Below are 15210 nucleotides of genomic sequence, written 5' to 3'. Positions count from 1 at the left end.
TATAGGGCTTATGGTTACGAGACTGCACCCTAAGTGGGGTTTTCTTCAGGCCGAGTGCAGTATAAGCCAAGACTTGTCAAGAATGGCAAAGTACGCTTCAAACGTCCCTGGCACTCTTGACTCAACCGTGTACCTCGGCGCCTTGATCAGATCTGCACTCCTTGGGAGAGTCCTTATTACCTTAGTCGCCCAACCTAAGTCATATGCTTAAGCTGAGAATCCAAGGTGCCTCTCCCGGATGGGCTTTATTGACCCCAAATCTCCATGACTCAGGTTCCGGTGGCGGTGTAGCCTTTCCCTGAGCCATGCAACAGGTACCCCCTTATATGACGTACTTTAGGTCTTACATTTGCCTCTTGCGAAATTGTATTCGCGAACTAGGGTGTACGCCATAAAGGTTCGCCTCTTTCTCTTTTTCATTTTTCTCTGATTATTTCTGTAAAATTCATTATCTCTGCGAGAGTCTCGACATCATCATATTGTATTTGATTTCGCAATCTCAATTTTGTCATTCAATCAAATGTATTTTTGAGAATTTTACTTATTGCGAGAGTGTCGCAACAACTTAATCATTCATACATTTCTTGTTTTTATTACCTTTGCCATCCTCTGCTTCTTTATTATTTTCTACTACTGCTTCCTTGGTAGTGGTATGTTCATCATTTTTATTCTGAGCTAGCATTAGTTTCGCAACATCTCTTCTCTTTTCTTTCGATTGCATCCACCATCAACCTCTCACTTCTTGTGTATCTTTGATTTTGTGTCGCCAGTTTTCCTTCTTGTTTGCTCTTCCTTCGCAAGATTCTATCTCAGTTTCGTAACACCTCTTTCCTTCAACCCAATCTCCCTTTATGATTCCTACACCACTGGGGTGAGGGAATTTGATGCACTGGTGGAAAGTTGAAGCTACACCTAGAATCCCATGTAGCCAAGGTCGACCAATTAACGCATTGTAGGGTGATTCTACATCAACGACACAGAATAAGATTTCGGAAGATATTCCCTTCAATGGAATTCGCATAGTAACCTCCCCTTTAGGCTTGTTAGCAGTACCATTAAAACCATATATCTTATATGTTGATGGTATAAGATCATCATCTCTTCCTCCCATAGTTTTATAAGTATGATAAAATAAGATGTTCACAGAGCTTCCAGTATCGATTAGAATTCTATTAATTGCCCATGAATCTTCAGCTTCATCATCCTCATCTTCTTTCGGTTTTGGATTAATTTCTAATTTTACTACCAATGGATTATCATGCACCTCTCTCCTTCGGGAATTTTTCTGCGGTAAAAGAAATGATCTGTTTCTCTGCCATTCCTCTAGTGGCGAGATTTTCGCAATATTCATAATTTCTCTTCCATCGTATCTCTTGCGAACACTCTACTCAAAACATTGTCATGAAAATCTTCAATTGTCTTATATGAATGTACGATAGAGTGACAGAATAGATTTTTTTCTTTTGCACCAACTTCTATGAAGAATGTTTCCTTCTTTTTCATCGTGTTCACTTTGTGATGCTCTGGTGGTGGTGGCAATGGTTGAGATTGTGGGTGCCCTACCAAAAAGTGGTTTAGTTTTCCTTGATCTATCATTCTCAAAATAATTCTTTTTACATTTCTGCAATCATTTGTTGTATGTCCATGAAAATGATGATAAGAACAAAACTCATGGCTTCTGTGGTTTGGAGGTGGTTCCGTTCCCATGTTCCATGGTGTTGGTATATTCTCCATCAAATTATAGCTTCCCATATTTTCTCCACACTTGCATTTAGAGGTGGCATCTTGATTTCTTCCCATACTACCTTGTGACCTCCTTGTCCTCTATTATAGTTTTGTCTTTGACCTCCATAAGTTTCTTGTGGTTGATCGAGTCTTTGAATCTTGTTATTTCCACCACGATTGTAGAAATTTCTTTCTCTTTCATACTCCTCTTGATCTCGGCTTCCCATAGCCACCAGTTTCTGTTGATTGTTACCCGTCACCTTCTCTTGTTGTACTTGCGAAGTATTCGCTACTGTGTTTATTAGCTTGGGTAATAAGCTTGCATTCGCTGTTTGTGAGTTGGTGTTCGCAACTGGATATGATTCCATTTCATTTTGCCTTTCCTCTAGAGCAATGTATTCTTCTTGAAGTTCTCGCAATTCAGTCATTGTGATCGTATTCTTGACTCTGAAAATTTGGACATACAATAGGTTTGTTGCAAACATAGCATTGATAAATGATAATATAAGATATCTCTCATCTACACGGCCAGCCATTTCGCTACACATAGTTCTCCATCTTTTAGTCAGGTGTTTCAAACTTTCACCAATATTCTGTTTTAATCCAAACACATCTTTTATACCAGGTCGCGAAGAATTATTACTTATATATGCCCCTAGGAATGTAGTCTGCAAATGATTGAAGGATGTTATTGTATTCTTTGGTAGTCCTTCAAACCATTTTAACGCCTCTCCTGTTAAGCTGGATGCGAAATATTTGCACAATACGGCATCATGATTTTCCCATTGTAACATGCACCTCACATAGGCTTTAATGTGTTGAATTGCACAAGTTGTTCCATCAAAAATGCTGGTTAATGTGGCCAAATTTCATTTCGGTGGTATTCCTCCTAATTGTACTTCCCTTGTAAATTGAGTTTTCGCAGCTTCTTCTATTGCTTCATCCAATTGTCTTCTGCCTACTTCTCCTCTATTATTTAGCATTCCTCTCATTTCTTCTAATTCTTTCAAGATTTGTTTATTTACACCTGAATTTTGATCCATTGGTCTTTTTAATTTCGCCTCTCTTCTTCTGCGTTCATGTCTTTCTTCTCTCGCGAAATTTTTCATTTCTTCTTCATTATCCTCATCTCGTCTTCTTCTGTGATTCTCTTCCTCATCTCTATCTTAAATTCGCATATGATGATGCCTTTCATTTTCCCCTCCATGATTTTGTTCATTTCTTATCAATTCCATTCGCTGTCTTTCAGCCATCCTCTGTACTCTATTATACTCTTCATTGAGATTACCGTTATTCCGGTTTTGTGTACGCCTTCTTTCTCGATTGTCGTGATTGTTCTGGCGAATTGTCTCCTGAAGCTCTTGTTCTTCCATTTCCGCTCTCAATCTTTCACGTTCGCAGATTAAACGTGCTTGTTCAGCATAATGTCTTTCAATTTCTTCTTCAATCGTTTTTTGATTTCTTTGAGTTTCTCTTTCATGTAAAATTCTTCTTCCTTCCTCTTGATCTCCTTCGCCATTTTGGTCATTTCTTCCCCGACGTTGTCCATTCTCTTGATTTCTACCATTTCGCCCATCATCAAAAGTTTCATTTTGTGGAACGTAACGATCATCAACTCTTTCTCTATTTTCGCGATATTCTTCATTAGGATTTGATATTTCTTCTTGAATATTGTTTCCATCATTGATTGTGGGTGAGTTTCGCCTCATTTCTCTTCTAGTCGATCTTGAATATGATTTTGTAATACTTCTCGATCTTCTATTCTGTAGTCTTATATTCTCCATCCTTAATTCGTGATTTTTCCTTGTTAGATTTGCACGTTATTTTGCCTCAGCTCTTCTCTCTTCATGTATTCTTCGTCTCAACGTTTCTAACGCTCCAATTTCCTCATCTCCATGAATTATTCCTTCATATGCTTCTTGATTTCTCTCTACCTGTCTATGGTTTCTGTTTTGTTGCTCTTCTTCTACTTCTTCTGCCGAATTTGATTGCCAAGTGTGTATACTCACCCTATCATAATCTGTATTCCTCCCTTGTACTAGTGTTTGTTGAATTGGTGATTGAATTTGATTTTCTCTATTACTTCTCATTCTAATAGATTCTCCCATTTCACTTCTTTCTCTCCCAGCAATTCTCTTGCTTCTTCTAACAATAATCTGTTGTTCGGATGTATTTATTCTTCTAGCCATTTCTTCAATGTTAACAATATTGCAAGAAATTATGGAAAATTCTTAATCAATCACTCTAAATCTTCACAAATCTCAATATTAATCTTCAATTTTTTCTAGAACAATCTTCAATACCTCCCTGTTTCTAGCGCCATTATGTAGTTGCAGGAAATCCTACACTACACCCCTCATATGATTTCATTATTACTCAACTCATTTTTAGTTTTATACTCTTAATTTTATTGATCAATCTTTGAATGTTCTTACAAGAAAAGATAAAGGAATCAAGAATGACCTCTGCTCTAGACTTTCTTTCTCCTATTTACTTGTTTCTTACTCAAAAAGATCTCTCCCCATTCTTTACAACTTGAACGACTATTTATAGGGAAATACATAGTGGATGACAGCTAATCTGTTTCCTTTATTTTCGGGTATGGTCTGCGACATTCTCGCAACCTTACAAATGTTAATTTCGCAAGCTCTCTAATTTTCGCAGGACTATCATATCCTTCTCGTGATTCTAGCTGACGTCGTTTATCGTATCATTTCTGAAATTATTCTGCGACGCTGTTGTGTTGTGTTGTTGATAATTTCGCTAAGACATTATCGTTGCAATATTCTGATCCTACACCACCATTCCCAAGCCACTGGCATGCCACCGTGCCGCAACCACTGGCATGCCGCCTTGCAACGGCCACTTGGATGCCACCATGCCGCAAGCACTGACATGCCACCATGCCACGGCCACTAGCATGCCACCATGCCGCAACCACTGGCATGCCACCGTGCCGCAACCACTGGCATGCCACCGTGCCGCAGCCACTGGCATGCCACCGTGCCGCAGCCACTGGCATGCCGCCGTGCCACAACCACTGGAATGCCACCGTGCCGCAACCACTGGCATGCCACCATTCCACGGCCACTTGCATGCCACCATGCCACGGCCACTGACATGCCACCGTGCCACAGCCACTGGCATGCCACCATGTCGCAGCTCTTGGCATGCCACCATGCACTACTATTGGCGCCACTTCGACTAGCCAAAACGAGCCTAGCATCACACATGCTATTTACCTACGGCAAGCCTCTCAATTCTAAACTTACCACACGTAGCAAAGTGCTATATGTTTTCCACGAAAACACTCGAGACATCAAAACATGTCACAAACTGGGGGATACTCATCAGGGTATTGGTCTGGCGGTTTATAACAGGCGGCGTGCAATACGCCCATTCCAGAAAGTGTCATAAATCGGGGCGGTTAGTAATGGGAATAAATAATGGTGTAAACGTATCCTTCATTATGGGAACATAAATTCCAGGCGTTACCCGTTACTCCCTTCTTCTACCACTCAATCGTTTCCACTTCCCACGAGACCAGGGTACGTTTTTTTGCAACTTGTATAAATAGGTCTCACCTATTTTCCACCAAACGACAAGTTTTGGTCAGGAGAACAATACAACATCAAGAAATCATCTGATAGATTTTCATTCAGCTATCCAGATCAACTTTATGATACAAGTCATGAAACACCCACATTTCCAGAATCAACTATTCTTGTCTCTACACTTTCTGCGGTTCCCTCCCTAAGACCAGCCCTTCTCCTTAACTTTGTGATCGAAGCAAGCCTGGAACGACCATTTCTTGGTTTAAGACAGGATTGTACATATTGATCTCTCGAATCAAAAGTACTCTCGTGCAGTACATTGTTTAGGGTTTAGACTCGTTTCTCACCTACACACACGAAATTACCGAAATCAGCAGAAATAGTTTTCACCCACAAACAATTGGCGACCATAGTGGGAGATTAATCTCTCGGTTACAATATCAATTTCTCAAATCCCAATTTTATCTTTCAACTCCGATCTCAAGATGGTGGAACTCAGGTCCGGATCAGCAACAAACCCTGAGAACAATGGCGCCGAAATTATTCTCGGTGTTAACGTTCCCTCCAGTGGTGCTAATACGCCACATGTCAACACCAGCAACATGGAAAATGTTCCTTCAGGCGTTACACCTTCGGTTACCAGAGCCAGAGCCTCTGCCGCGAAAAATGCTCCTTCAGGTGTTACATCCCCAATCACCAGAGTTAGAGCCACTGCTGCCACTCCCAATGTTTCATCAAGTATGACACCTCCAACCGTCACCAGAGACGCAGCTACTCTGGCATCAGGACGAGAAACTGGAGGAGCTAGAGGAAGCCGATCTTATATTACCATTGCTGATTTGATGGAAAGACAGGAGGTTCTCGATAGAGCCCAAACGGACATGGCCTCGACTCAAAAGGAGGTACTTGTTTTTCTCAAGACACTAACAGAGAGGCTACCAAAAGAATTACGCCATCCAGAGCCAACGAGGAACACCTCCAATACCCCTGGCGCCAGCACCTCAACAAGGCGCACCTTTGTAGACGAAGAGACTCGCCCAGAAACTCCAGCGGAGAGAAATCAACCGTCCAATTTTGTCACACGGGAAGATTTGGAACGACTTCTCCGAAACCGAGACAAAAGCGATTCCATGTACATGCATCAGCATCAACCCCCGTATCCTCCGGAAGTCGAAAGAGTTCCTCTTCGGAGGGGGTACTCTTCCCCTCAATTCTCTCTATATGACGGCACCGATAATGCGCGTGAAAACGTCTCTCGATTATTGGAGTCGCTGGGGGAACATGAATACAATCACGTTCTCCGTTTGAGGGAATTTTCGAAGTCACTTATTGGAAGAGCATACACATGGTACAACAACATTACGCCAGACAACATCTCCAACTGGTCTGACATGGTTGCGGCTTTCTACAAGAAGTACTTATTTGAGTATGAGAAAATTACCTTCTCAGATCTAGGAAGGATGTTTCAACGAAACAACGAGCATCCGATTGATTTTGTCAAAAGGTTCAGAATTCAAGCACTGGATTGTCATTACCCAAACGTGACCTAAAAACAACTTGTGGATTCTTGCATCAACGACATGATTCCCATCTACCGCGCCTTACTAGAGAATCTGTGATTCCAAACATTCTCTGAACTTCATGAGGCTGCAAAACGATCGGCCACAATGGCTCCAACATTGTTGGAGAGAACCAGGCCAACCAGAAGCGAGGACGCATGTGAAACTCGAGGAAATAGACGCCTCATCAATAAACAATACAACACTGGTCCCTCCTCTGTGAGCGTGGTAGACGAAGGGGAAAAGAGGAAGGCTCCAGCGGCAGAACAACAATCCAAGCGTGCAACACTAGCACGACAGACAACTCCGCCAAGGAAGACCGCCGCTAAAGTTCCCATGCGACATCAAGAAGCCGGAGAAAATGTCATGGATTTCCCGTTCCCAATCGAGGAAGTGCTTGAACTCTTGGAAGCATGGATCCAAGACGATGCCATCAGGATACCTCCCACCAGGCACCCACCAACCGAAGCGGAAATGGCAAACCCCAAATATTTCCCCTACCACAGATTTTTCCACCACCCGACCAGTGACTGCAATAATCTAAAACATATCTTCAAAGAAAAGATAGAGCAGGGGAGCTTCGACTGGACAACGAAAGAGTTCACGGAGATCCGCTTCCAGTCAGGAGTTGCATGGTCTCTCGGGACTCTGTACACGATACTGTGCAATCCATGATACTGCATATGTGCGAAATTTCTCTATCTCTCCAAGACACAGCGTCAAGATATCTTCACATCCCTTAATCGTGTTATATCGGGAAAGCGACTCTTTCCTACTGAAGAAATCACGCCAGAACCCCTAACTCCCTCGAGAAGCGGTGCTGGAAAATACAACTGGGGACTGCTAACCACGGTTTATCTAAGGAACACCGAGATTGACAACACATTGATCGACGCAGCCTCTGACTTCAACATCGTTACCATCAAAAATCTGAGAGTTGCGGGAATTTCGAAGCAGGAGGCTACCCGCTCCCCAACCGTGGTCAAAATCTTGAACGGAGAGGCGATGGACGCATATGGCTACATCAACCTTGAAATCAAGGTGGGAGACACTCTAACACATGGAAAATTCCACATTATCAAAGAACTCTCAAATTACGACATGATTCTGGGACGCGCATGGGTACACGACAACAAAGCGAAGTTAAGAGTATCCCCTCTGCCGATGTCGATACCCGAAAGAATTTCCAACAAGCCTTCCAACTTTGAAAACTACATGTTGCCGTATCAAAAACTTGACAATATAACTCAATTACCTGGAGAAAGCCCGTCGACGTTCATCCGCAGATTCCGAACACAAGTAAGTCTGTTTAAACAACCCTTTCTGCACCCAGTCACCTCTCCCCTCGGCCAGGCATGGGGACTCGGTCCGATTACCAACCCAGGCGTCATTAGGAGATGTGAATGGGATGTTGGGCCTTTCAGATGCTTCGTCAAAAATTTGGAAGCTGTCACGGCAAAAAATGACGATTTCAAAAACAAGTGGTTGCGCAACGCTCAAACCCGTTTCAAATTGGAGATGTAGTAGTCAAGACGACCTCGTTTCAAGTTGGAAACATAACGGTGAAGATAGCCACTCGACCAGATCCGCCTAAAGAAAAGGAAGATGAGCCATATCTGGTAGCAGATGTTATCTTGGGTGGTTACTGCAAGCTTATCAATACCGACAAATTGGAAGGTGTGACGATTCACTCATGATGGCTCAAACCATTCGATACCTAAAACGCTGTGCTACCTTCACCTCCAGCGTTCCCCTTTCAGCATTTCCTTCAGCATTTTCCCTTTTCATGCAATATTTGTAACTTCTCTAATAATGATTGCACTGCTTGCATTCATGAGTAGAGTTTTCGATTTCAATTAAAGAATATCTTTCCTTAAAAAAAAATCCCAAACCATCCTACTACAAGGGAGGGCCAAGAAACAGGTCGGTCAAACCTTTAACCATTGTTGTAATTTTCCCCTTTTTTGAGTTACTATGGGTGATGTCGTTCGGAGGCATTGGTTGCGAAAGCAGCAGGACGGCTAGTACCTGTGGCAAATGCCATCCACACTATTTGTGTACGGCGTCTACCCGTCTACTGGATGACCAGGAAGGTCGAGCGACTTATTTCCGTATGAAGGGTTTTGGATCTTTTCAGTATGAAGGTTTTATTAATTCATTCAGAGATGTGAAACCACAAAAGCTGAATAACGAAATGTCACTTAACGAAACCCTAACTCCGCCATGAAAACAAGGAAGTGAAAGTAAATCTTTGAAGTATCAAAAGCGGCTACACGCCGAGAAGAAATAGCAAAGGTAGAAAAATTGGTCGTCAATGGCGGACGCCTGGGACAATAACGCCTCTATCAGAGCTTTTTCAAGCACTTTTCCCAGCACCCTCTCTGGAAGCAAACGTTCCATCCAGAAACTGCCTCAGCACCAGCAACTTCGGCACTGCATCCAGAAGCCGCCTCAGCAGCAGCAACTTCGGCATCCCATCCAGAAGCTGCTTCGGCAGCAGCAGCTTCCACATCGTGTCCCGCATTTGTTTCAACAGCAGTCCCAGTGTATGTTTCCATGGCTTCTCCGATGGCTCCGACATATGTTGCCTACTCGTACGCCTCGACGACATCCTCAGCAGTTGCTTCAACATTACCGACAACCAAATTTGATGGTGGATTTTAGTTCAGGGTTAAAATTATAAAAACCAAATTTGATACGCTGACATTCTGCAGAGGATAAAGCTGTTTGATAAGTGATGAGTACCTCTTCACTTTACTAATTCACCTAGAATGGAGCATGTGGCAACAATCCCACTATTCTGTGAATTAAATACAGAAAATTCATCCAGGATGGAGCATGTAACAACAATCCCAAAAAACCCTGTGAATTTTTAGCATTATTTATAATACATGATTAGCCTTGTATTTCCTGTGTTGTTCCTGCAGAACCCTCATTTATTGGTGCGGCATGACGACTGAGTGTTGCTCTTAACAGAGTAACACGAATCTCCAAGTGTCAACAGTGAGGCATGCACGAAATAACCGTACAGGCTACATCTCTCGGTGTGTTATACTAGCCCGATTGAGCATAAGTCTCTCGGTGTGTTATACTAGCCCGATTGAGCATATATCTCTCGGTGTTTTATACTATGCCGATTGAGCATATCTGGGCTGTCCATGTCAGTCTCAGAAACAATCATGACCACGCAAGTTGTCCGCATGATTTAACCATCCTAGACGATCCTCAGCAGGAGCAGGCTACCACCTTAATGACCACCAGCGGGCCCGTTTTTGCCCTGGTCGGTCGAATACATACCACGCCTCCCAAAAAATCACCGAATGCCAGCCTAAAGTAGGATGGTTGGGCTGGTGTGGGCAGCTTGGAAAAGCTTGTACGCGCAAGACTGCCAATGTCGGTCTCAAAACAGATCGCGGCTGTCCAACTTTGCCAGCATGGTTGGACGACATAGATTGTTCCATGACCGGTTGGACAAGCATTGTCCTGCACACCGGCGGGCCCCCTTTCTACTTACCTAACCGATCTTCTCATGACCTATCCAGGGAGGAGCAAACGCTTGCTCAAAGTTCGGCCGGCGTGATGCTTTAAGGGTCACAGGAAAGTCCATTAGTGTCTTAAATTGATCACAACCATCCAACTTCACTGGCATGTTTGGATGGCTTAGATCAAGCCTATCACCGTGGGACAAGTACACACATGCTCACCACCGGATCAATGTGGGTCCCACATGGTCGGCCTCCCCAAATGAGAAGCATAGCTTTCCAAACTATTAGGTTGAAGTCGTGTACACACGACCGATCCAAAACCCTAATTAGGGTTTGCGGCATGTTACATGTGTCGCTAAGTGATCACGAGTGTCCATCTTCGCAAGCATGGATGGAGGGTGTAGATGTAGACTTAAAAGGTCCCGAGCATGTCAACATGATCACCGTGGGCCCATCTACATGCAAGACCAATCGACCAAGGACAATCATGGATGAACGTCTCGAAACGCACGCCCGAAGTAGGCATGTCGCGCGTCTTCCAACTCCTTTGCGGCAACAGATTTCTGTCGCTAACCAATCTCAACCACTAAACTTTTCCGGACAAATTGAGTGGCTTAGATCACATATTCATGGGACAGTGAGGTATAGACGTGTGCACCGGCAAGCCGTCTACACGCATACTCGGTCGGTCATGCCAAAAACGTATCCCATGCTTGGATTCGACCAAGCTGAAGAGTGATGCTCGCGCACCTCTTCAAAACACTAAAACTTCATCAACAGTCGCAGATGAGCGTCATATATCATCTCGTCCGTCCAACTCTACCAGCTTGGTTAGGCAGCCCGGGCTAGGATTTAAATGGCCAATAAGGTGTCGTGGTGATCACCATCCGTCACTCTACCACATCATGTGATCGGCCAAGGGAGGGATTGCCTGCGCAGCCTCTAAACGATCACTTGAAGGTAGCTATGCATGCAGCTGTTTTAAGACGCTTAATCCGCGGCTTACTCCGATAAGCTTTAAAACAGCGATGCTTCATGCATATTCAATATATTCGATGCATTACATGCATAGAATACACACGATATTTCATAAATATCGGTTTCCCAAATAACTTAGTTATTTAACCTTGCACCGTATGCTACTTTCTGTGGGTCCCACGATCCACACAATCGAGACATCAAGCATGTCACAAATTGAGGGATACATACTGGGGTATTGGTCTGGCGGTTTACAACGTGCAGCGTGCAACACGCCATCACAAGAACGTGTCAGGAAGACATGGATGGTTAGTGATGATGGGAGAAGTGGGCAAAGACTGATCGTGTGACACTAACACGACTACACTACTCCATCACTCCACTTCCTCCACTTCCCACGAGAGATGAGGGTTAGGCCCAATGACTTGTATAAATAGGTTTTCCTCCCTATTTCCAAGGGACGAGACAAAAATCAAGTGTTGATACAAAGTATTCAAACACCCAGAGCTGATTGCTTACATTATTGCAAGCCAGTTCGATATTCTGATACAAGTCATAAACAACCAACACCTTCACAATCCCAACACCTTCTTCGCTTCCCTCCCTAAGACCAACCCCATCTCCTTCACTTTGTGACCGAAGCAAGTCTGGAACGGCCATTTCTTGGTTTAGGCCATATTTGTACAGATTGATCTCTCGAATTAGAAAGCACTCCCGTGCAGTGCATTTGTTTAGGGTTTAGATTCGTTTCTCATCAACACACACCCAAATTTACCAAAAACGCAGAAACAGTTTTCACCCATAAACAATTGGCGACCACAGTGGGAGATTAATCTCTCGGTTGTGAAGTCAATTTCTTCAATACCAATTCAATTTTACTGATTTCGAAAATGGTGGATCTTAGGTCTGGATCAGCTACCAATCTTGACGGGACTAGCACTGACAACACTCTCGGTGTTGATATCCCAATCAGTGGTGTCACCGTGCAGCCAGTAAATGCCATCAATGTATCTCGTGGAATTACTTCTTCTACTACCAGTACCAGCGGAGCAGGAGGAGATATTCCATTGGGTGTGACACCTCCTATCACCAGAGCCAGAGCAGCCGCAAACCCTGGCATATCTTCAAGTGTAACGCCTCTAGCAGTCACCAGAGCAACTGCCACACCTCCATCAGGACGAGGAGATGGAGGAGCCAGAGGAGGACAACCCCCTATTACCATGGTGGATTTGATGGAGAGACAAGAAGTTCTCGCTATGGCCCAAACGGACATGGCTACAACTCAGAAATAGGTACTCACTTTTCTTAAGACATTAACTGATCAATTTCCACAAGAGCCGCGACAGCCCCTGGAGCCAACAAGGAACGCATTCAACGCACCCGGAGAAGGTAATTCAGCGGCGCGGGCCTACATGGACCTGATCAAAGAAGCGATAAACGTCATACTCGATCTCCTCATCAAGATGACATCAGATATGAGCGGTCCTGTCATGGAGACTCCTACACTGGGGACTGATCCTTACAACGATCCTCCTCAAGTCAATAGTTTCACTATGAACCAGAGGTCGGTGGATCAGGAAGCGGCTTCAGTGGAAAGTTTATGCGAACTTTTACACCTCTGGAAGAATCAGCGGGCGGAGACGTTTGCTGCAATCAACCAGAGGAAGGTCACAACCGTGCCCTACATGTTACCGCACGCATCAAGGATTTAGAGTTCAAGAGGGCCCTTTCGACACATGAGCGTCTTCGAATGTGATTACTCTCAAGACTCTCAGGACAGCCAAGGTTCGCTCGGGCAAGATCGTACGGAAGCCTACTACAATGAAAGACTTCGAGGGAAACCAAACCAACACGTACGGGTATGTCAACCTGAATTTATCTGTAGGGACCGTCTAGTCAAATATGAAATTCGAAGTCATAGAAAGAGATCCAGACTACCACATGATATTGGGGAAACCGTGGCTTCATGACAGTAGGATTGTCCCTTCGACATATCACCAGTGCCTGAAGACTATGCTGAATAAAGAAGTCGTTCGTATCCCTGCATCGCTGTCTCCCTATGCACCGATATGTGGAGTGGAATTGTTTGAACCAAGAGAATCTCCGTAGGAAGGATCAGACAAAGTTCATTGCATCCCACTCCCCACGTGGGCGTCAATTCAGGAGGAGGACCGACTCGCCTTATTGAGGGCTAAGCCCCACGATGCATCGTTGCTGACAAGGCGTTCTTCTTCATCCGATGAATCCACAACCCACGCTCACGCTAAAAGGGAACGAACTTTTGTGGAAAGCCGTGACCAGAAAAGGAAAACCGTATACTGACGCCGCTGTTAGCAATGAGCAGGAGAGACTGTTACCCAGTCTCCCCGCCCAACGGAATGCTACAACAACAACGATTTAAAGGAAGAGGTGTTGGATGCTCCAACACAGCTGCAAGACGACACCAACTCCACAACTGATGAGCTCGAAATCGTTAACATCGGGAATGAGAAATCTCCTAGGCCTATCTCCACCAGCTCAACCTTGTGTACGGATGAACGCACGAAGCTTGTACAACTTCTCAAAGAATACCTGGACATATTCGCTTGGACATATGAAGAAATGCCTGGTCCAGATGAAAAATTGGTCACCCACCATCTACATGTCATATCTGGAGCCAAGATGATCAAGCAATCTCCGAGGCAATTCAGGCACGAGTCAGAAGAGCAAATCAAGACTGAGATTCAAAAGTTGTTTGCTGCTGGCTTCATTAAGCTCATCCATCATCCGACCTGGTTGGCTAATGTGGTCCCGGTGAAAAGAAAAATAGACATATCAGGTGCTGCGTGGATTTCTGATACTTGAACAAATGCTGCCCCAAAGACGTTTTTCCTCTACCTAACACTGCGTGTTAGTAGACTCCATCAGCAGACACGACATATTCTTCTTCATGGATGGATATAGCGGATACAATCAGATAAGGATGTACGAGCATGACGCAAGTAAGATAGCTTTTCGAACTCCTCTCGGAAATTTTTATTATACTGTAATGTCATTTGGTTTAAAAAATGCCGGTGCAATGTATCAACGCTCTATGACGGCAATCTTCCACTGGAGCCGATACCTCAAGGGAGCAGCCTCAAGAAGATAACGATGTCTGCGCGTCATGTCGAGAAAGATCCGGGCGAATCACTCTATCAGTCGATGGTGCATGTCTATCGTGCTATGTTGGAGAATCTGCGCTTTTGGTCATCCTCTGAACTTCGTGAAGCTGTTGAACGCTCATCTACAACAACATCTGCCCTGCTAGAAAGAACCAGGTTTGCCAGTAACTAAGAGCCTCATGATGTTCGTTACTCAACATACATCTCGCCAACATGCAATACAACCTTCAACCTTCCGTAAGCTCGCTGGAGCAGTAAGAGGAAAGCCACCGAGATACAACATCTTGTGCGTCCAAAATTTCCAACTTCAACTCTAGTACCACATGCACGACTGCCACAATGATGAAACAACGTCCAAGATATTCCTTATCTGGATCGACGGTAACTACATCAATGAGAGACGCTTTTAGAATTTGTCTCCCGTGGAAGAAGTAGTTCCGTTACCAAAGGAGATTGCACCTGGGACTTAAGAGGTACATACAAATACTTCATGTCAAGAGCTTCATCATATTTGCAGAACTTATTAGTTAAGTCATTCGCATGAAGGAACTTCCGTACTCCTCAAAGACACGATCCAAAGATGATAATGGCAAAGGAGTATGACTGGGGACTGTCTCCCTCTTCTCTATTCCATGAGGAAACATCAAGAAAGCCATCGGTTCCAGCTTCTCCCTCTAATAACGAGACGATCTCTAATATTGTATGAAGGGTGCCAAGTTCGTGCAAGTTTCCACCACGCCTCTCCCTGGAAGTCTCTTCTGATCAC

The sequence above is a fragment of the Papaver somniferum genome, chromosome 1, assembly GCF_003573695.1.
Source record: "Papaver somniferum cultivar HN1 chromosome 1, ASM357369v1, whole genome shotgun sequence".
NCBI lineage: Eukaryota > Viridiplantae > Streptophyta > Magnoliopsida > Ranunculales > Papaveraceae > Papaver > Papaver somniferum.
Note: the sequence above shows the minus strand (reverse complement) of the source record.